The sequence below is a fragment of the Tursiops truncatus genome, chromosome 8 (assembly GCF_011762595.2).
Source record: "Tursiops truncatus isolate mTurTru1 chromosome 8, mTurTru1.mat.Y, whole genome shotgun sequence".
Taxonomy (NCBI): domain Eukaryota; kingdom Metazoa; phylum Chordata; class Mammalia; order Artiodactyla; family Delphinidae; genus Tursiops; species Tursiops truncatus.
This window is the reverse complement of record NC_047041.1, coordinates 4,625,106-4,646,832: the sequence shown is the minus strand read 5'-3', so window position 1 is coordinate 4,646,832 and position 21,727 is coordinate 4,625,106. Positions and strand designations below refer to the sequence as shown.

Below are 21,727 nucleotides of genomic sequence, written 5' to 3'. Positions count from 1 at the left end.
TGCAGAGAGATGAGCTCGGGCTTTGCAGCAAGATGCCACCTGTAGTTCCCCGCCCCTAATATGAATGGCAACTAGATCTTGAAGAGACCTTGAGCCTTTGGACCTTCAGGGAGCCGTAATCCTGTCCATGACATCTAACTTGCTACGTTATTTTGAAGATAAAGTGGGATTTACGTGTAAAATACTTAGCACACTAGATCTTAAACGGATAAAAGTATCAATGACGATAAAATATACAAAATTGCTGAACTATTGGCTAACCAAGAAAGTACCACTAAGCAAAAGACCTAAGAATAGAAAACACGGGGCGGTGGGCGAGCGGAGGATGTGAAATTCATTCAACAATATCCTATTTACTGTTTATTTTTAAAACTGGAAACAAAATCTGGGAAATTTTGGGAAAACATTGTTTTTAGAATTTCAGGACTGTTGAGTACCTTATAAGCAACTTGATGACTACCCATGTCTTGTTCCTCCACAGACTCCTGTGCAGGCTGTCAGTAAACACTTGCTGAATTTAATTGAAAAGAAAGCACATTTGGGGTCTGATGAGGCAGACCTTAACATTTATAGTGAGAGATGCTATTAACTCTTAGCTGGATATAAAGACACATGAAAGTCAGTTGCCTTAGGAAAGATGATATTGGTTAGGAGAGTCACTGGAATGTTCTCTTTTGGTGCTGTGAGTAGACAAACAATGCCAGAAGTGGACAGGTCCACGGTCCCTAGAGAGAATTTCCCCCGTTTTGAGATTTAACATTATTACATCTTCTCTGAAGGATTGGGATCATCACAACTGAAGTCTGACCAGAAATGACCGCAAGGAACACAAAAGGGGAAATTGTCATGAGGAATGGGGCTGTCTGGACTGGAGGGCCCAAGTTGGCCTCACGGACTTGGGGAAATTGTCTAAAACTTTACTGGCCACGCAGCCATGCAGGATCTTAGTTCCCCCACCAAGGACTGAACCCGTGTGTCCCCTGCAGTGGAAGGGCTGAAAGCGCAGAGTCCTAACCACTGGACCGCCAGGGAATTCCCTAGACCTAAAACTTTAGAGTGCATAAATGTTACAGGTAGACACCACCTCAGAGATTTTGTTATTCAGAAGGTTTGGAATGAGCCTCAGTAATCTGCCTTTTATATAAATGTTTCAGTTAATTATTAAATTTGCACACAGTAGAATTCTCTCCCTTCAGTATACAAGTACTGAATATGTACTGTCTACCAGTCACTGTTCTAAACAATGAGGATGGAATGGGGAACCAAAACAAAAAAAAGCCCCTGCTCTCATGGAGCTTAAGTTCTAGTGCAGGAAACAGAAGAAAATTGATAAATAAATGAGATGATTTCAGGTAATGATAAGTGCTATGAAGAAAATAAAGCAGAAAAATGCAAAGGGGAGGAGAATGCTGGCAATTTAAATAAAGGTGTCAAAGAAATCCTTTCTGAGATGCTAACATTTGAGCTGAGACTTGATTGATGAAAAAAGCCCACCGTGCTAAGATCTTGGAGAACATTCCAGTCTGAGACCAGCAGATGTAAAGGCATGAGGGGGGAAAAAAAAAAAAGCATGCACCTATTCATTCATTCTTCCATAGAATAAATATTCATTGAATGCTTATGATACGCCAGGCACTGTCCTAGGTGCTTTGAGATTGGTCAATTAACATTATAGACAAAAGGAAAAACACAACACATAAAAATCCCTGCCTTTATGGAGAGCTTTCACTCTAACACGCTGAAAAACCTAAGAAAGCCTGAGTTGCTAGGACACAGGGCAAGAAATACAGTGGTCCAAGGAAACTTGGGGAAACAGGCAAGGGTCAGATCATATATTGCTTTGAGGGCTAGAGTATGGGAGTTGTTATTGTATTTTAAGTACAACTTAAAGTAGAGGTTTTAAGCGAAGGTATGATACAGTGTTTTGTTTTGTTTTTAAAGATAACTCAGGCTGCCCTAGGAAGCTTATCATGTTGGCTGAGGGGATGAGAAACGGGAGACAAGGAGGATAGTAAGGGTCCGCTGCAATATGGTCTAAGCAAGAAATGATGGTGATCTTGACTAAAACAGGAGAAGTGTAAATGGGGGAAATGTATGGATACCAAATATATTTTTGAGGTAAAGCCAAAGAACTTGCAAATGAATAAGAGAATGGGTGAGAGTTGGCATTTCTAGTGATGACAAGAGAGTGATCAAGACAGATGCATAAAGTTGAGATTCGAGTGACCTAGTAAATGTGGATGGCTTAACTGAGGAGAGACCTGGTTAGAAAATTAAGAGTTCTATTATAGTCATGTCAATTTTGAAATATCTTTTAGAAATACACTTGGACATACTGCAGAAGCAGTTGGAATTCAAGGAAAGACCTGGGCTGCAATACAATTTTGGAATTCATCAGATTATACATTGTATTTCTTTTTTTTCTTTTTATTGGAGCATAGTTGATTTACAATGTTGTGTTAGTTTCAGGTGTACAGCAAAGTGACTCAGTTATACATATACATATATCCACTCTTTTAGATTCGATTCCCATATATGTCATTACAGAGTATTGAGTAGAGTTCCCTGTGCTGTACAGTAGGTTCCTATTAGTTATCTATTTTATATATAGTAGTGTATATATAAATCCCCCAATCTCCCAATGTATCCCTCCCCCCTATAAACTATATTTCTTTTTTTTTTAATTAATTTTTTTTTGACTGTGTTGGGTCTTCGTTGCTGTGCATGGGCTTTCTCTATTTGCAGCGAGCGGGGGCTACTCTTTGTTGCGGTGCGTGGGCTTCTTATTGCAGTGGCTTCTCTTTGTTGCAGAGCACAGGCTCTAGGCACGCAGCTGCAGTAGTTGTGGCACATGGGTTCAGTAGTTGTGGCTCATGGGCTCTAGAGTGCAGCCTCAGTAGTTGTGACGCACGGGCTTAGTTGCTCCATGGCATGTGGGATCTTCCCGGACCAGGGCTCGAAACTGTGTCCCCTGCATTGGCAGGCAGATTCTTAACCACTGCACCACAAGGGAAGTCCCTGAATTGTATTTCAATACATAGGATTACATGAAGTCTAATTAGATGAGATCATCTAATGAGGATGAGATGAAGGAGAGAGTGTTTATAGAGAAGACAAGAGGGTCCAGGATTAAGCTCTTGGGAGCTGCTGAGTTTAGAGATGAGAGACAGGAGAGGAACCAACCAAAGAGACCATGAAGGCCAGTAAAACAGAACAGAGGAGGGTGGTGTCTGAGAAGCCAAGGGAAGAGAGTGCTTGAAGAAGGCTAGTCATCAGCTGCAGCTAATGATGCTGAGAGGTAAAGAAAGATAAAGACAGATAACCTGTGGGCCTGGAAAGATGGAGGGGGAAGTACCTGGTTATTTGTCAATAGCAGCTTCAGGGGAGAGTTAGGAAACTTAAGAATTGTCTGAAGAAAGAGTGGGAGGTGAAGAGTGATATCTGTTGCCAATAGTATAGCAGATAAGATAGGCCAATAAAAACAACTAAAATGTTGTACATGCTTTCCATAAAACACTTTTTTTTAATGCATCACAGAGCTGGCAACAGAGTGAGGACTCTACAAAGGTTAAAACCAAAGTCCGTGAGTAAAAAGGGAAAAGCTCATCATTACAAAGAAAACAAACTAAAAAGAGAAAAAGGAATGCTGGGAAAAGAAGAGAGATCATTTGGCAGGAACCATAACAACTATTAAATTTTTTCAAGCAAGAATGATCAATGGAGGATAAACCTTAATGGATGAAAATTTGATGGTTTGATATCAACGTGGTCTTGAAATAGCTCTACAAAAGATACTTATCAACTACAATGGAAAAATAATAACTTTACGGTGGAGAAAGTTGGCAGATACCATCGTTGTGATCAAAGTTACTGAACTCAGGGATAGGACCCCGAGACCGAGTGCCTCTGCATGTGATGCCCTGGGAAGGACACGACTTCTGCAATATGGCTACCAGAAGCTCTTAACTCTATGGGCAAACCCAAACTGAGGGATATTCTACAAAATAACTGGCCTATACTCACCTTTAAAATGTTAATGCCATGGGCTTTCCTGGTGCCACATCTGGCAGCTGTGACTGTGACCTTATTTAGAAATAGGGCCTTTGCAGATATGATGAGTTAAGATGAGGTCACATTAGATGGATATGTTGGGCCCTAACCCAATGACTGGTATCCTTAAAAGAAGAGAAAATATGGAATTCCCTGGTGGTCCAGTGGTTAGGACTCTGTGCTTTCACTGCTGAGGGCGTGGGTTCAGTCCCTCGTCGGGGAACTAAGATCCCGAAAGCCGCGTGGTGCGCGGCCAGAAAAAAAAAAAAAGGAAGAGAAAATAGAGATACACACAGGGGAAGATATATGAAGATGGGGCAGAGATGGTGCATCTACAAGGCAAGGAAAACCAAAGATTGCCAGCAACCACCAAGGGCTTGAAGAGAAGGATTCTTCCCTAGAACCTTCAGAGGGACCATTGCCCCACCAACACCTTCATCTCAGACATCTAGCCTCCAGAACTGTGAGAGAATGAATTTCTATTATTTTAAGCCAGCTAGTTTGTGGTACTTTGTTATGACAGCCACAGGAAACTAAGACAACATTATAAAGTAAGGAAGAAACTATAAGGGCACAGGATCGTGTATGTGTAGGGCATCTCCATGTGGATGGCTGAGATTATGAGCATTTATGATATAGGAACAGTTTGAGGGTGTTTTTGTTTGTTTTTGCTGAGAAGGTTGGCTTTTTAAAATTTATCTTACGGAACTGTAGTTGATTTATAATGTCAACTGCTGTTGTACAGCAAAGTGATTCAGTTAGACATATATATACATTCTTTAAAAAAAATGTTTTTATCTTCTTAACTGAAGTATAGTTGATTTATAATATTGTGTTAGTTTCAGGTGTACAGCACAGTGATTCAGATATATATATAGATACAGATATAGATATATAGATATATAGATATAGATATATAGATATATATGTATAGTCCTTTTCAGATTCTTTTCCCTTACAGGTTATTACAAAATATTGAGGGACTTCCCTGGTGGCGCAGTGGTTGAGTCCGCCTGCCAGTTCAGGGGACATGGGTTCGAGCCCTGGTCCGGGAAGATCCCACAGGCTGTGGAGCAACTAAGCCCGTGCGCCACAACTACTGAAGCCTGCGCGCCTAGAGCCCGTGCTCTGCAACAAGAGAAGCCACCGCAATGAGAAGCCCGCGCACCACAACGAAGAGCATCCCCCCCTTACTGCTACTAGAGAAAGCCCATGGGCAGCAAAGAAGACCCAACGCAACCAAAAAAATATATATATTGAGTATAGTTCCCTGTGCTATACAGTAGTTCCTTGTTGGTTGTATGTTTTTTAAGATGTGAAAGGAAAAAGCCAAGGAATTGAGCAGATAATTAAATTAAAATATGATTTTTATATAAAATCGGACACACTTAATTATGGAGTGGAAAATACAAGCAGGTTTTTATCCCTGGCATTCCAGTGGTTAGGACTCCGCGTTTCTACTGCAGGGGGCCCAGGTTCGATATACCATCTTCAGTTCAAACAGCTAGAGCCACAGATGTTGGAGAAAGAACTGCAAAGGAGGTGATATCCAGCGGAAGTTAATAAGCAGCGATAAAAGCAGCAGGAAGACCCTGAGTCAAACTGCATCTTTCTCCCTGAAATACAGTCAAGGAAAAAGAAAATGTATGAAATTGAAAAGTACTTCCTTAAAGAAAAAAAAGGAAAAGTACTTCCCATCAAACATTTTTCCTTCAAGAAAACATTTTTATGAATATGGCTCAGTCTGAAAAATTTGGACCATAACTTAGATTTCAGTATGAGGGAATCTGTGTAAGCAAGAACGATTATGAATATAACAAGTTTGCTATGGTTCCTCCTGTGTGTAGCGATCTCATCTGGGGTAATCATTGTGAGAAGAGTCTTCTCTCAGAAATATGATGTCAGCAGATACCTGAGAATTAATACTAAAGAGAAACTGTAGCATTTAAGGAATGTTGGAAAGCCTCTAGCCAAAGCAAATCTCCTTAAGCTAAAAAAATTCATACTGGAGGAAAAACTCATGAATATATTTAGTGTAGAAAAGCCTTTAGCCTGAAGCAATACCTCAGAGATCATGAGAATATGCGTCCTGGAGACTGTACATTCAAGCATGTGCTGACTAGACTCAAGTGTTCTCTCTTTTTTAAAAAAATAGATTTATTTTATTTATTTAATTATTGGCTGAGTAGCGTCTTCCATGGCTGTGCGCGGGCTTTCTCTAGTTGCCGAGAGCTTCTCATTGCAGTGGCTTCTCTTGTTGCGGAGCACAGGCTCCAGGCATGCAGGCTTCAGTAGTTGTGGCACGCGGCCTTCAGCAGTTGTGGCGCACGGGCTTAGTTGCTCCGTAGCATGTGGGATCTTCCCGGACCAGGGCTGGAACTCGTGTCCCCTGCACTGGCAGGTGGATGCTTAACCAGTGCGCCACCAGGAGAGTCCCTCAAGTGTTCTCTTGAATCTCATCCCTCACTCTACATTTCAGAATCCATACAAGGAGAAATCATATAAAAGTGATAAAGGTGGAAAAGACTTCAGCTGTCATAGAAAAAGCTTACACGCATCATTATAAGGAGAAGGAAAGCTTGTACTCACATGTCATTTCTCATTAGAAATCTAAGAAGGCATGCTGGAGGGACACCGTGCATCTAAAGGAAGAGGGCACCCCCCGCTCCAATAGCAAATCACACCTCACAAAGCATGAGAATATCCATACTGGAAAGAGCCTCCTGAGTATAATCAATGTGGAAATGTCTTTACCTAGAGGCAATGCCTCACTATGGATCAAAACATTCATACTAGAAAGAAACTCCCTGAATGTAATGAACGTGGGAAATCTGCAGACAAAGGGGAAAACCTCAGTATTCATCAAATCCATGCAAGAGAGAAATCTTATCAATGTAGTAGGTATGAGAAAAGTCATATTTAGAAGTCAAGCCTTATTAGATGCTAGCGAGGTCTTACTGGAGATAAACCTATGCATGGGAGGAAGGTGAGAAAGTATTCAATGGCAAGTGAAAATCCTCATTTGAGAGATGCCCTATAAGTACAGTAAATGGGCAACACCCTTCACGCAGAAACCACGCTTCATTAAATATTACAACATCCGTATAGATGAGACACACTATGAATGTATTAAGGGTGGAAAAGCCTCCGGAATCCCACTGCTTATTGTATGTGAAGAACCCATCCAGGTAATAAACATGAATGTAAAATGTGTGGAGAAGCCTCCTCTACGCATGAGAACCAATGCTGAATGGAATGTCCATTAACAGGTGAATGGGTAAATGTATTGTGGTATATCTGCACGATGGAGCGCTACCCAGCAATAAAAAGAAATAAACTATTGGGCTTCCCTGGTGGCGCAGTGGTCAAGACTCCATCTGCCAATGCAGGGTACACGGGTTCGAGCCCTGGTCCAGGAAGATCCCACATGCCACGGAACAACTAAACCCGTGCGCCACAACTAGCCACAACTACTGAGCCCACGTGCTACAACTACTGAAGCCCATGCTTCTAGAGCCCGTGCTCCGCAACAAGAGAAGCCAAAGCAATGAGAAGCCCGCGCATGGCAATGAAGAATAGCCCCCACTCGCCTCAACTAGAGAAAGCCCGCACACAGTGACCAAGACCCAACGCAACCAAAAATAAATAAATTTATATAAAAAAAGAAATAAACTATTGATACATACCATCATGTAAATTCATCTCAAAATAATTATGCTGAGTAAAATAAGCCAGACCAAAAAAAAAAAAGAGAGAGAGAGAGAGTACATACTTCATGATTCCATTTATATAAAATTCTAGACAAAGTCAAACTAACGTGTAGTGATAGGAAGCAGATCTGATTGCCTGTGGGGTTGGGAGGAGGGAGAGGGATCACAAAGGTTCAGAAGGAAACTTTTGAAGGTGAGTATGTTCACTTTCTTGACTATGGTGATGGCTTCATGGATGTGTACATTTTTCAAAGCTGATTAAGGTGCTCACTTTAAACATGTGCAGTTTAATGTCACTTATACCTCAGTAAGGCTGTTCGGATTGTTTTGGGGATTTCTGACAGTTATAGTCAGTCAAGAAATTTTTTTTAATTGGTTATGAATTTGAAAAGGAGAATTCAATCTCCATTTGTTTATAATATGATTAGGATTTACCAAAGTCTCTTAGGTTTTTTGGGTAAACATAATATAAACAAAAAATACTAAAAGACTTAAATATAACAATGAAACAATAAAAATCTTCTAAGACAATCTAATTCATTATATGTGCCATCTCTTCTAGGAACATTGGCAACCTTCTTCACCAAGACCGGAAACCAAGGAGCTGTAATGGGGGAAAACATCTATAATAGAGACAATAGGCATATTTTAGTTGCATGTAAATAAAAACTTTGGCTATATATACCACAAACAAGTCAATAAACAATATATTAAAATTTTTGCTATACAGAGCACAAAAACAAATATCTTATAAATTTGTAAGAAAAGGCAAACAACCCAAAAGTAAAATGGACAAGGTGTATTAAAATTTCAAGGCAGACGAGCAAATCCAAATGTCCAAAACTATATAAAACATACTCAAACTTTAAGCATCAGGCAAATGGAAATTAATTATTAGGTATTACTTTATTTTCTAAAATATTTATTTATTTGGCTGCGCTGGGTCTTAGTTGTGATGTGCGGGATCTTCGTTGCAGCATGTATGCGGGATCTAGTTCCCTGGGTTAGGGTAATGTGGGGAGGGCATGGGGGGGAGAAAGGGAGGAGAATGCCAAGCAAAAAAAGCAAAAATACCAAAAAACAACAACAAAAAAACCCCTACAACATTAAAAACATAAAATCCAGGATATCATAGCATCATATTTGTGGATTTATATAAAATAATCTATGTGTATAAAAATATATAAAGACATAAAAACCAAAATACAAATTTAGCAAGTATTCAATAGATAAAAGAGTACTCATTGTTAGTTTCTTAAAATATAATCAAAGAGAACTGCTCTTCTTAAATATCTGTTTTAAAACACAAACATGGGCTTCCCTGGTGGCGCAGGGGTTGAGAGTCTGCCTGCGATGCAGGGGACGTGGGTTCGTGCCCCGGCCCGGGAGGATCCCACATGCCTGGAGCGGCTGGGCCTGTGAGCCATGGCCGCAGAGCCTGCGCGTCTGGAGCCTGTGCTCTGCAACGGGAGAGGCCACAACAGTGAGAGGCCCGCATACCGGAAAAAAAACAAACAAACCCACAAACAGTATCTGTATTAGTTTTCTAGGAGCAAATTACCATAAACTGGATGGCTTGAAACAATAGACATCTATTCTCTCACAGTTCTGGAGGCTAGAAGTTCAAAGACAAGGTACTGGCAAGGTCATGTTCATTCTGAAGGGCCTGGGGAAGAATCCTTTCTTGCTGTATCCCAGCTTCTGCTGGTGGCTGGCAATCCTTGGCATTCCTTGGCCTGTAGTGTCATCACTCCAGTTTCTGCCTCTGCCATCACATGGCTGTCTTCCCTCTGCCTGCATGTGTGTGTCTCCAAATCTCCTTCGCCTGAGAGGATCACTGGATTTAGGGCTCACCTTAACTTGATTACATTAGCAAATAAGGTCCCTATTCACAGGTACCAAAAGTTAGGACTTTAACATATCTTTTCAGGGGACACAATTCAACCCACTATAGTATACAACTTATGATAATCAACTAAAACATTTCTATTAAAAGGAGAGAACAACAATGCCACACTTACTGCAAGTATTTAACACTGCCCTGGAAGCTCAAACCACTGCAATAACACAGAAAACAAAAACGAGGTAATTATTCGAAAGGAGGAAAAAAGTCAGCATTACGGGCAGAAATCCAGAGCATATGTGTTGATATACCATTGGGTCTATAAGAGAGTTTGAAATGGTGACCACACACACAATAACTAAATACAAATGAGTAGTTTTCCTTAACACTAACAAGAATCATAGGAAGCACCATAGAGAAATACGTAGGTATGGAAAGCCTGCTACGCGCTTAGCTTTGTCCTTTAAGAAGTGAGAAGTGCGAGGTGGCTCAGTTATTCAGCAGGATTTTCTGGATCCCGGGGCGAGGTTTCTGCTCCAGGCATGCCTGACCTGCTTTACCATGTTGCCTGTGCTCTGCCCCTTGCCAAGGTTACTTTTTTTTTTTTTACGGTACGCGGGCCTCTCACCGCTGTGGCCTCTCCCGCCGCGGAGCACAGGCTCCGGAAGCGCAGGCCGAGCGGCCATGGCTCACGGGCCCAGCTGCTCCGCGGCATGTGGGATCCTCCCGGACCGGGGCACGAACCCGTGTCCCCTGCACCGGCAGGCGGACCCCCAACCACTGCGCCACCAGGGAAGCCCTGTCAAGGTTACTTTTGATCCTCTCTGCACTCCTCCCTCACGACAGGAAATACAGCTGGGAGATCTACAATTCTCCTTTCTCTGATCCCTCCTGTTTGGTTCCCAAGTGGTTTGTAGGAAGCAGCCCTGAAGCCCCCTCTGTGCTTTCACTTGTGGCTAAACCACTGGAGTTGCTGCCTTGCTGGTTGTTTATGAGAGAAGGTTACTTTCTAGGCAGAAGCCAAAGAGCTGTATTAAATGTAGACCGTTTTAAACAAAGCTGTGGTCTTTTGCCAACTTTTTCCTCCTGTTCATGATTTGGCTTCCCCTCTAGCTGAACGATCATGGGAGAAAATGACAGAAGGACATGACCGTGGATAGAAGAGAAAGACAACTGCAGATTCTGATGGGAAAAGTAGTATTGGGGAGCAAAATGAAAAAAGAAACAAACAAAAAAACCACCACCAAGTTCACTAGAGTAAGCTAAGAAGATGTGAATGACCAGTTTTCGAAAAGCTCCCAGAAAACACTGAAGAAAATACTTTCTAAGAATTTTCACAATGAAACATTCAGAGCAACCTTTTTGGTTTACTTAAAGCTTAATTTAAAAAAATAAATGCTGGGCAATTTCTATTTTGAGTTAAGCCCTTCTTTCTGTACCGCTTCAGCTGCTGTGCCTTTCATGTGGATAGCACCTTTTGATCTAAGTGAGATTGCAAATATATTGGCCAACCAAACAGTTAACTGGGGTTAGTCTTCTGCTGAGTGGGAGAAAGGAAATGGAAAATTTTTTAGAAAACAAAATCCGAAGCCAAATATAGCAAAGATTAAGATCCACAGAAACATTGTTCTGAATATTGATGGGTAATCCATGAATAATCCTCAGAAATAGATATTGCTGATGTAAATCAGATGAAAAACATTGGGGTGGATTTTTTCCAGCACATATGGCGACAAAGAAGAGTAGAGCAGCGTTACTGTTACCAGGGCCATGAATGCATAATTTTAAAGACTGAGAGGAAGCAAAGTGAGTCCCACTGGTTAGAGAAATAATCCTCTGTAAGTGAGGACAACGTTTCCCTATTAAAAATAGGAGACTGTAAGAAATGAGGGAAAAACTCCATTGTTTTTAATGCCAACCATGATGTGTGGATTTTAAGTTGTTTAAGCTTTTTGCTCCTTCTCAGTAAATATTAACAAGAGACAGGTCCTGCATAGATTTAAATTTAAGTAAGACCTTTCCTGCTCCTTCCCAGTGTTTTTTATTTACTCTACTCCTGTGGTCATGGAATGTAAATATTCTCTTCTCTTTCTTATCGTATTAAAATAACCACCCGAGAGCTTGAGAATTAAGCAGGATTCTTTCCCCTCAAGGCTGCTTTCAAATTCTAGGCTGGCATCAAATTTCTTTTCATTTCGGTCCAGACAAAATCAAGTTATTTTTTACGTTTAAAATTTTTTATTTCCTCACCAGGAAGAAACATGAATCACTAGTACCTACAAATGCAGTCACTGCTGGTGACTAGGTTTCTAGAAAAAATACTTTTTAGTTTTGTTTGTTTGTTCACACAAAAGTGACACACATGGAAGCGTCTCAACTATTCAGATTGTGTTCATGCCCTAGTTAATCAGCCCACTCACATGTCAGTTGTTGGAAAGTGTTCCTCCAGGTTAGAAAAGGAAAATAAGACCCTGGCTTTTAGCCTTGAGACTATGAATCCCTCTAAAAACTTTTAGGCAAAGTACCATGTTCAACTTCTTATGTGCATTTCTTCTGAGAGGAGATTTCATAGTTTCCAGCACCTTCCAGGGAGTCCAGGATCCCACAAATACCAATAATCACTCCTTTATAACAGTTACTGAAAACCAAGGGGCTTTTATAATGCATTCCATACACTTTCTTAATTGGTTACATCAGTGCTTTCCAAATTTTAATTCACATACAGATCGTGTAGGGATCCTGTATAAAATGCAGATTGTAATTCGGAAGTTCTGGGGTAGGCTCTGAGACTCTGCATTTCTAACAGATGCTGTTGCCGCTGGTCCATGGACCACACTATAAGTAACAGCAAAAAATACGACACACCCGAAGAGTACCCTATGCAGAGCTCAGAAAATTTCACCCATTAAGATGATTCTAATACTGTGTTTATCAATATACCCTAATGTCTGACGAAGACAGGAGAGTAAACACTTACGGCATTGACTTTTGCCATACTTGGAATAAAGAATATATTCACGAGATGATGAAAAGTAACACCCTCCCCACTCTTGAGAGGTCTGAATCTGATTTCGTGGTGTCATACAGCATGGGAGCTCTCTGATTGAATTCCCTATTTTTGTGTTTCTTCCATCGCCCCAGTCCATAGAATTGGTTCACAGAGTTTCATAAGATGCTGTCAGCTCTCCCAGTGCAGACATAGATGTAAATTGATGATGCTCCTTTTAAAAAAAAAGTCATTGTTTTGTTATCTTCAAGACTGAAATATTACCCTCTCTTTTTTTTCATCCTCAGGCATATAAAGCCTTGTTACAAACAAGTTTAGAAATAAGCAAAACAAATACATTTTATTATTCCAGTGGGGACAGGATTAACGCTTTCTCATACATTCACCTTACTTTTCTTCTCCTCTGCGTCTTATGATTGACTCACCCAACGATTATCCAATTACCTATCTGGAAGTTTTACCAACGCCTGAAACTTAACACTAGAAATTTAACAATTCCTCTATCTTATTCATATGTATCTTCCATGACCCAAACAACTTGTGATCAAAACCAAAAGATTTTGTTTGACTCTATGTCAAGCTCCATACTTAATCACTTACCAAATCCTATTAAAATCATCCTCTCTCTTGTTTCCTAAAACAATATCGAGGATTTCAAATGGGAAAGAAAATGAAGAAATATACCAGTTTTTTTCCCTCCAGCCCTAACTAAAAACTGCAGCCTCCTCTCTGAGATCTGAGGGGGAAAGACAGCAGCAAAGAGGAAGAGAAGGCGCCAGAGAAGGAAAAGGGGGCAAAAAGTGTGTTCCAATCTTTTACACACCATCTTAAGTGGAGAGCAGGACAAAAGCCATTTTAAAAATAGTGCTGTGTAATGTAAATAGTTAATAACTTGGGCTCTGCTGTCAGACCTACTTCCAACACTGTTTCTAAGCATTCTCACACCTCACTTTCCTCATCTATAATATGAGGATAACCTTGAGGGTTGTTTTCCAAATTATCCATCCTCCTTCTTCCTTATTAACAAAATTTTATTTAGTGATCTCACAGCCTCCTTTGCAGCTAGAGGTAACGATAAGACATAGTTCTGACCAAAAAGATGCTGATGGAAGTCCTTGAGAAGAGATATTCATTGTCCTTTCTCTCTGGGAGGCAGATGCAATGTCTGGAGAAGTGTCAGTGATACTATGACCATGAAAATGAAAGACATATGCTGAGAAGAGTGAAGAAAGAAGATAGGATTCTTAGTGATGTCATTGAGTAACACATAAAACTGGACTGGGCTCTTCATTAAATGGAAGAAAAAAAAGAGTGGGTATAGGTATATGATTCACTTTGCCGCACACCTGAAACTAACACAACGTTGTACATCAACTATACTCCAATAAAATTTTTTTAAAATAAAAAATAAAACAAATTTTTTAAAATGGAAGAAGAAAAATAACCAAATTGACTTCTTAAACTCTTGTAAAAGTGTTCTCAATTATATGTAACACAATCCTAACTGATACAGTATTTCACAGAGTTATTGAGAATATTATTAAGTGTGATCATGAATATAAAAATGGTTCACACAGGGTGTTGCACATAGTAAGCATACAATAAATGTTAGTAGCTATTTTTGGCATTCTATTTATTATTATTATTATCGATATTATTATTATCCCCCATGGCTTCTTCATTCTTCCCCATCTCTAGCACAAATTTTTTTCCATTCTACTTTATTTCCACACCGTCAGCCAAATCAAGACACTCATTATGTTGCATCTGGATAATAACCAACCCACCAAGTGTTTTAGTTGTATCTTGAAAGATAAGTTATTTTCAATAGGCAGAGAGAAGGGATGAGGGCCTTATTGGTGAGGGAGACAATGGTGTCAACGCAGGTGGTGAGGTTGGGAAGCAGAGGATAGCAGAAACTCCATGCATTTCTAGAGGATTAATGTGGGATCAGGTAGAAAGAGAGGTTGGAGCCAGATTGTCGAGGGTTTTCTATGACTGGCAAAGAGCAGACCAAGGAATTTGTAGTATATTTTCCTGTGAAAATTTTAGGGCACTGTTTGGTTTGGTTTTGACACAGGAACTAATACAATTAAAGAAATGAGAAGAGTTCATTCTTTTGCTTACTTGGCTGGCGTTTAGTTTGCTCAATTATCACATGAGGAAGTTAAAACAGATGCTCTCAAAGACCTGTGAATATTCTAGAAGTCTAAGATTCATTGGAAACTTCGAGAATATTCTAATATCTAAGCTTGAGTTCAGAGCCTCCATTTCAATGTTAGCCCTGACTTATTCATTTATTCTTTCTTGCAACGAAGTTAATTTATGTTGCACATTGACTCTGAGGACATTTACTGCTACCTCAAATCTCACTGGAAGCCAACTTCAATTATCCATGACCATCAGAAAAATCTTCTTCATAAATTTCAAGAATCTCTAGCAGCAACCCTTGGTCCACCCAGCTTTCACACCCCTCTGTCAACTAACTTCAGTACCAGTGAACTCCATCTCTGCCCTCCCCATCCTTTTACAGTTCACATATGATTCTAGATCCCAAGGTAAGTGGGATATTAACTTATAAATCAAATGCAATATAATAGTGCAAATGGTTTACTACCTAATAAATATATTGTGCTTGTTTTTAAAAATAAGTTTACTATTTTTAAGTTATAGTACAATGCCAATCATAAAAGAAAATAGATGAAATATTTTTTAAAAGGAAGTAATAATACCACCATTCAAAGGAAAAGGTGTTAACTTTGGGGGGGGGTCTTGCTTTGCCAGATTTTTTGTGGCTTTTACATAGTTGTCATTATTTTTAATTTATACATTGTGATTTTATAGCAATGTTTTCCATGTTATTATATTGGCTTTATATGTAACTTTTTGATAGTTACATAATATTTTAAATTGATCATGAAATATTTCATACCAAAAGATATAAGGAATAATAGAATGAAAATCCATGTAGCCTCACAGAGCTTAAGAAATAAACCATTGAGGATAAAGAAGATGTGGTATATACATATACAATGGAATACTACTCAGCCATGAAAAAGAATGAAATAATGCCCTTTGCAGCAACATGGAGGCAACTAGACATTATCATACTGAATGAAGTAAGTCAGGGGCTTCCCTGGTGGTGCAGTGGTTAAGAAACCACCTGCCAATGCAGGGGACATGGGTTCAAGCCCTGGTCCAGGAAGATCCCACATGCTGCAGAGCAACTAAGCCCATGCACCACAACTGCTGAGCCTGTGCTCTAGAGCCTGGGAGCCACAACTACTGAGCCCACACGCCACAACTACTGAAGCCCACACACCTACAGCCCATGCTCCACAACAAGAGAAGCCACCTCAATGAGAAGCATGCGCACCGCAATGAAGGGTAGCCCCCACTCGTCACAACTAGAGAGAGCCTGTGCACAGCAACAAAGACCCATTGCAGCCAAAAATTTTAAAAAATAACAAAACTGGTGTGTTAATTAAAAAAAAAAAGTGAAGTAAGTCAGAAAGAGAAAGACAAATACCATATGATATCACTTATACGTGGAATCTAAAATATGACAAAAATGAACCTATCTGCAAAACAGAAACAGAATCAGGGACATAGAGAATAGACTCGTGTTTATCAAGGGGAGGAGGTTGGGGGAAGGATGGATTGGGAGTTTGGGATTAGCAGATGCAAACTGGTATATATAGAATGGATACACAACAAGGTCCTACTGTATAGCACAGGGAACTACAGTCAATATCCTGTGATAAACCATAATGGAAAAGAGTATGAAAAAGAATGTATATATATGTATAACTGAGTCACTTTGCTGTACAGCAGTAATTAACACAACATTAAATAAATCAACTGTACTTCAATAAATAAATAAATAAATAGAAACAAACCATTGAACAACAATACAATATCTGATGACCTGTTATTGGAAAGAAAGGACAACATAAGGCAATGGACTAGTACCATTAAAATGCTGAAACAAAACAAGTAGGAGGCAGTCATTTAAAAGTAAGTCTAAGAAACTGAGGACAAGATGCTTTTTTTTTTTTTTGTGGTACGCGGGGTCCTCACTGTTGTGGCCTCTCCCGTTGCAGAGCACAGGCTCCGGACGCGCAGGCTCAGCGGCCATGACTCACAGGCCTAACCGCTCCGTGATGTGTGGGATCCTCCCGGACCGGGGCACGAACCCGCGTCCCCTGTATCAGCAGGCGGACTCTCAAGCACTAGCGCCACCAGGGAAGCCCCTCAAGGTACTTTCTTGAGGATAAATCTCTCCCACAACATGATAATAACATGGTAACAACAGTCACTTCTATCAAAGGCAGAATAAAAAACAACAGGGGACTCATTTTTCACTGAAGGCCCTTCTGTATCTTTCATACTGACTTCTGAATACCAGTCAGCTATTGAAAAACACTAAATAGGGCTTCCCTGGTGGCGCACTGGTTGAGAGTCCGCCTGTCGATGCAGGAGATACGGGTTCTGTGCCCCGGTCTGGAAAGATCCCACATGCCACAGAGTGGCTGGGCCCGTGAGCCACGGCCGCTGAGCCTGCGCGTCCGGAGCCTGTGCTCCGCAACGGGAGAGGCCACAACAGTGAGAGGCCCGCGTACCACAAATAAAAACACTAAATGTTTTTAAAGCCTAAATAATAAAAAAAAAATTACCTCTTCTATCGGTTATAAAACCTATGTCCCGGGCTTCCCTGGTGGTGCAGTGGTTGAGAGTCCGCCTGCCGATGCAGGGAACGCGGATTCATGCCCCGGTCCGGGAAGATCCACATGCCGCGGAGCAGCTGGGCCCGTTAGTCATGGCCACTGGGCCTGCGCGTCCGGAGCCTGTGCTCCGCAACGGGAGAGGCCACAACAGTGAGGGGCCCGCATACCGCAAAACAAACAAACAAAAACAAAAAACAAAAAAAAACCCCTACGTCCCTTTTAATTTGCTATTTCATGCCTAACGATATGGTCAAGAGTTATAAAAATATACATTCGTAAATCTAGAAGAAATGAACATGAGTACCCGAAAGAGAAGTCAGTGAAGTCAGTAAAACTGAGGAGAAAAAACCAATACAAGAAAAAACAAGACTGAGCTTCAGAATAAGGAGTGCTTCCATCTGTTATATAAAACTGTTATATAAAAACTATGTTCCTTATGAATTTGCTTTTTCATTCCTAATGAAATGACCCCAAATTAAAATATATCTTGTTAAATCTAGAAGTAGTGAAAAGAAGCACCCCACAGATGAGTGGAGTCCTCAAAACGGAGGGGGTAGAATATGGCTAAAAACCAGGTCAAGCTTCATGAGAGAGAGAGGTGGTCCAGAAGTGGGGAGGAAAAAGCTCAATCTGTATTTAATTTTCACAAAGACTTCCATTTACAGGGTGCTTGACAGACTCAGAAAACACTGATGATTTCATATTTAAAAGCCACAGTTTAATTCCCTGTACTATTTTCCCAGAGAAGCAGCTTAGCATAATACTTGATAGCACAGCTTTGAGTTGGCCTAAATCACTTCGAATCCTGGTTCTGTCACTTATTAGCTATGCACACTTGGATAAATGCTTCAATTTCCTCATCCAGAAAATGGGAAAAATAATAGTACCTATCTGATATAGTTCTTGTAAAGATCAAATGAGGTAGCACAGTACTAAATTGCTTAGGACGGCATATGACACATAGTAAACAGTCAATAAATGTTTATGTGTGTTTATAAATGTGACAGAATTTTACTTAAGCCTTACCAGTGTTAATATAAATTTTGTTGCTTAGAAACCAACTTGTGAAAAGTATCTTCAATGATTTTTATTATTCATTTGCATTTGATTAAACTCGATAAGTATACGCTATTGGAATAACGTACAAAAGTTTTTTTAGTTTTAGAATGACTACAACCTGCTGCTCTGGAAAAAGGAAGATCCCTTGTTACACAGTGCCATGTATACACTCCTCTAGGAATTTTCTCAAATGTAAATAAATGCAAAGTGTTTAAAGAAAGGAAAATTAAAAGTGGAGGGGACTCCCTGGCAGTCCAGTGGTTAGGACTCCACGTTTCCACTGCAGGGAGCACGGATTCGATCACTGGTTGGGGAACTAAGATCCCGCAGAGCTGCTAGGCACAGCCAAAAGAAAAAAAAAAGGTGGAATTCTATGATTTGTGAATTGTATTCCAATAAAGCTGTTGTCAAATTTGCTACACATTTTCCCTAGGTTTTTTGGGGTCCGTGGTTTAGTTTTTAAATAATGCCTATCAGTATAGAATTAAAGAGTTTAATACTTGATTCTATTATAATGTCAATTTGCTTATGTGAGTGGTCACACATAATAGATAGGATATTTTGATGGTAAAATCATTAATATATCATTAAATTTACAAATACATATACTAATCTGAAATTGGCTAAATTTTAAGATTCTCTTGGTGGTCTTAAATCATCCATTTCCTAGAACAGCGTTTAGGGTACTGCTGACCCCAATGTGGTTTGTAAAGCATGTACCATCTTTAGTATCTTATGGAGAACTTTCATTTATGTTTTCTTTCCTTTATTTACTTATTTTTGTTTTCCTAAGAAAATAATTAGCAGTTCAAGTTTAAATGACCATTAAATCCTTTCAAATTCCATTTCACTAAACCGTCTAATGTTAGGAAACTTAGCACCCTTGCTATTTCTTTACGAATTTCTTCCACTTTGAGAGGTGGGCACTTCTGCGATTTTAAAATAAAAATTTGGCCTTAAAAAATTTTAAGACACAGAGAAAGACTAATATTATATAATATCACTTATATGTGGAATCTAAAAACTAATGCAAAACAGAAACAGACTCACAAACATAGAAAACAAACCCAAGGTTACCAAAGGGAGGGATAAATTAGGAGTTTGGGATTAACAGATACACACGACTATATATAAAATAAACAACAAGCGTTTACTGTTGTATAGCACAGGGAACATAAATTCAATATCTTGTAATAACCTATAACGGAAAAGAACTGGAAAAATATATATATATATAAATATCACTGAATCACTTTTCTGTACACCTGAAACTAACACAATATTGTAAATCAACTAAACTTCAATTTAAAAAAGTTTAAGACACAGGTTGAAAGAATCAGTGGTTTCACTCTGAAGGGAAGAAGAAATAGTGACATTTATTTACCATTCTTATACCTCCTCTGTTATGAAGAAAGAATTCCTAGGAATTAGTAGAAGTCTCCTTTGAAGGCTTATAGAATTAATAGAGCTCTTAACAGGCCAAAAGAGCTATCATCTACTGCGCAGTATTTCTTGAGCACTGCTTTATGTCCAAGCCTACTGCAGGTGCTGGGAGATATAAGGAGAGTGACTAAGAGGTCCTTTCAGGTAAGGCAGAGAAGGAAAGAGAATAGTGAGAAGTCCACCTGCAGGTACCGGAGCCAGGATACAAATGGTCTTTTATAACCTCCTAAAGAATATGGATTTTTTCCCGCAGCAGTTGACAACCTTACAATATATTTTTTTCTTTTCTTTTGGCCATAGCAGTGGGCGTCTTTAAATGCACTGCCGTGCATGGTGCTACCTTTGCCATATTGGCAACACCATGAATCTAATCAAATGAAAAGAGTCACTACTTCTCTTTGAATAAAAAGATGTGTTTTTAAAGATAATACAGGAGACAGCATGGAAAATGGGCTGCACAGAGGAGATATGGAAGGGGGGTGACCATTGGGAGACAGATTGCAATAGTCCAGGTGAGATAAGATGAAAATCTGATATTACAAGACATCCTGCTCAGCACTGCAGGGAACAGAAGCTGAGCAAGACACGGCCCTGCCTCGAAGGACGAATGAAGAAGAATGCCGAACTCCACGCTCATTTACCCCAACGTGAGGCTCCTGGAGCCAGTGATGTAGAAAGCTATGAATGAGAGAAGATGGACTTTTATTAAAATCCTGCTGAAGGTAGAGATTATAGAAGGCAATAATTCTTGCTTGATCTGTTCAATTGGACTATGTTGTCTCCCTTGTCTTTAGGTAATCAATTTCTACACCCTGCTGTTTGTGTTTTGACCGACCATAGAAAACAAGGTACCCGGGAACAATGCAGTCAGCAGTTGCCTGGACTTGTTATCGGATGTGATTTCAGTAACTAACTACTTGCTGACTCAGAGACAAGAGGAAAGCAAAAATCTCTCCCAGTTCTGTGGACAGCCAAGTGATTACAAGACTGTCAAAATTCACAGGGATGGACACCCAGCTTGCTCATTTGCTGTGTCATCCGTTAAGCAGGACCGAAGTTCCATTCTAAATGGAAAGAACTACGTGAGTCATGTAAATCATTTTCAGGGCTAGGTGTCCAGGACCAGGTGGCAAAAAAACCAGACACCTTTCCTGCCCCGAGGCCCCATTACTCACCTGAGTAGCTCCATAGAGGGAGCCAAGAGCAAAGCTACTGCAGCACCTCCCCCATCTCTGTTGGAGAAAACAGACACCCAGCACAGAGCCTAGTCCCACAGTAGAAAAAGGATGGGATGTGGAATCAGATATGGCTGAATGCTGGCTTTGTCAAGGCTGTGTGACTTCCTGCAAGTCAGTTAAGCTCTTTCAGCCTCAGATTTCCCGCCCATAAAATAGTGCTTACGATATGACCACACCTATCTCTGCAAAATAATATATTCACAACACCTGGCACTCTCCTACTTTGTTGGGAGGAATGTAAAATGGTGCCGCCTCTTTGGAAAACAGTGTAGCAGCTTCTTAAAAAGTTAAACATCAATTTACCATACAGCCCAGCAATCCTACTCCTAGGCATCTACCCAAGAGAAATGAAAACATATGTCCACACAAAGACTGATGTGTGAATGTTCATAGCAACATTATTCATGAGTGAACCACAAAAACATTATGCTAAGTGAAAGAAGCCAGATGAAACAGATCACATATATTATGAGTCCGTTTACATGAGGAAAGGCAAACCCAGAAAAGACAAATCTAGAGACTTCCAGCAGGTTAGAGCTGCCAAGGGCTGAGGGAGCGGGGAGGGGAAGAGACTGCAAATGGGAAGGAGGGATCTTTCTGGGGTGATGGAAATGCTCTGAAATTGGATTGTGGGGACGGATGCACAACTC

The 21,727-nt window shown here is 40.1% G+C and overlaps 2 long non-coding RNA genes across 2 annotated transcripts; both read right to left on the bottom strand.

The window, feature by feature from the left end:
* Window positions 1-7,684: 7,684 nt before the first annotated feature.
* Window positions 7,685-9,423, bottom strand: LOC141279296 (uncharacterized). Its single transcript, XR_012333262.1, has 2 exons — window positions 9,322-9,423; window positions 7,685-8,383 (listed from the first exon to the last, which is right to left on the bottom strand). It is a non-coding gene; the product is annotated as an uncharacterized lncRNA (long non-coding RNA).
* Window positions 9,424-12,242: 2,819 nt separating this feature from the next.
* On the bottom strand, window positions 12,243-21,167 carry LOC109550944 (uncharacterized). The gene is made up of 2 exons (XR_002177641.2): window positions 21,015-21,167; window positions 12,243-12,824 (listed from the first exon to the last, which is right to left on the bottom strand). It is a non-coding gene; the product is annotated as an uncharacterized lncRNA (long non-coding RNA).
* Window positions 21,168-21,727: the final 560 nt, after the last annotated feature.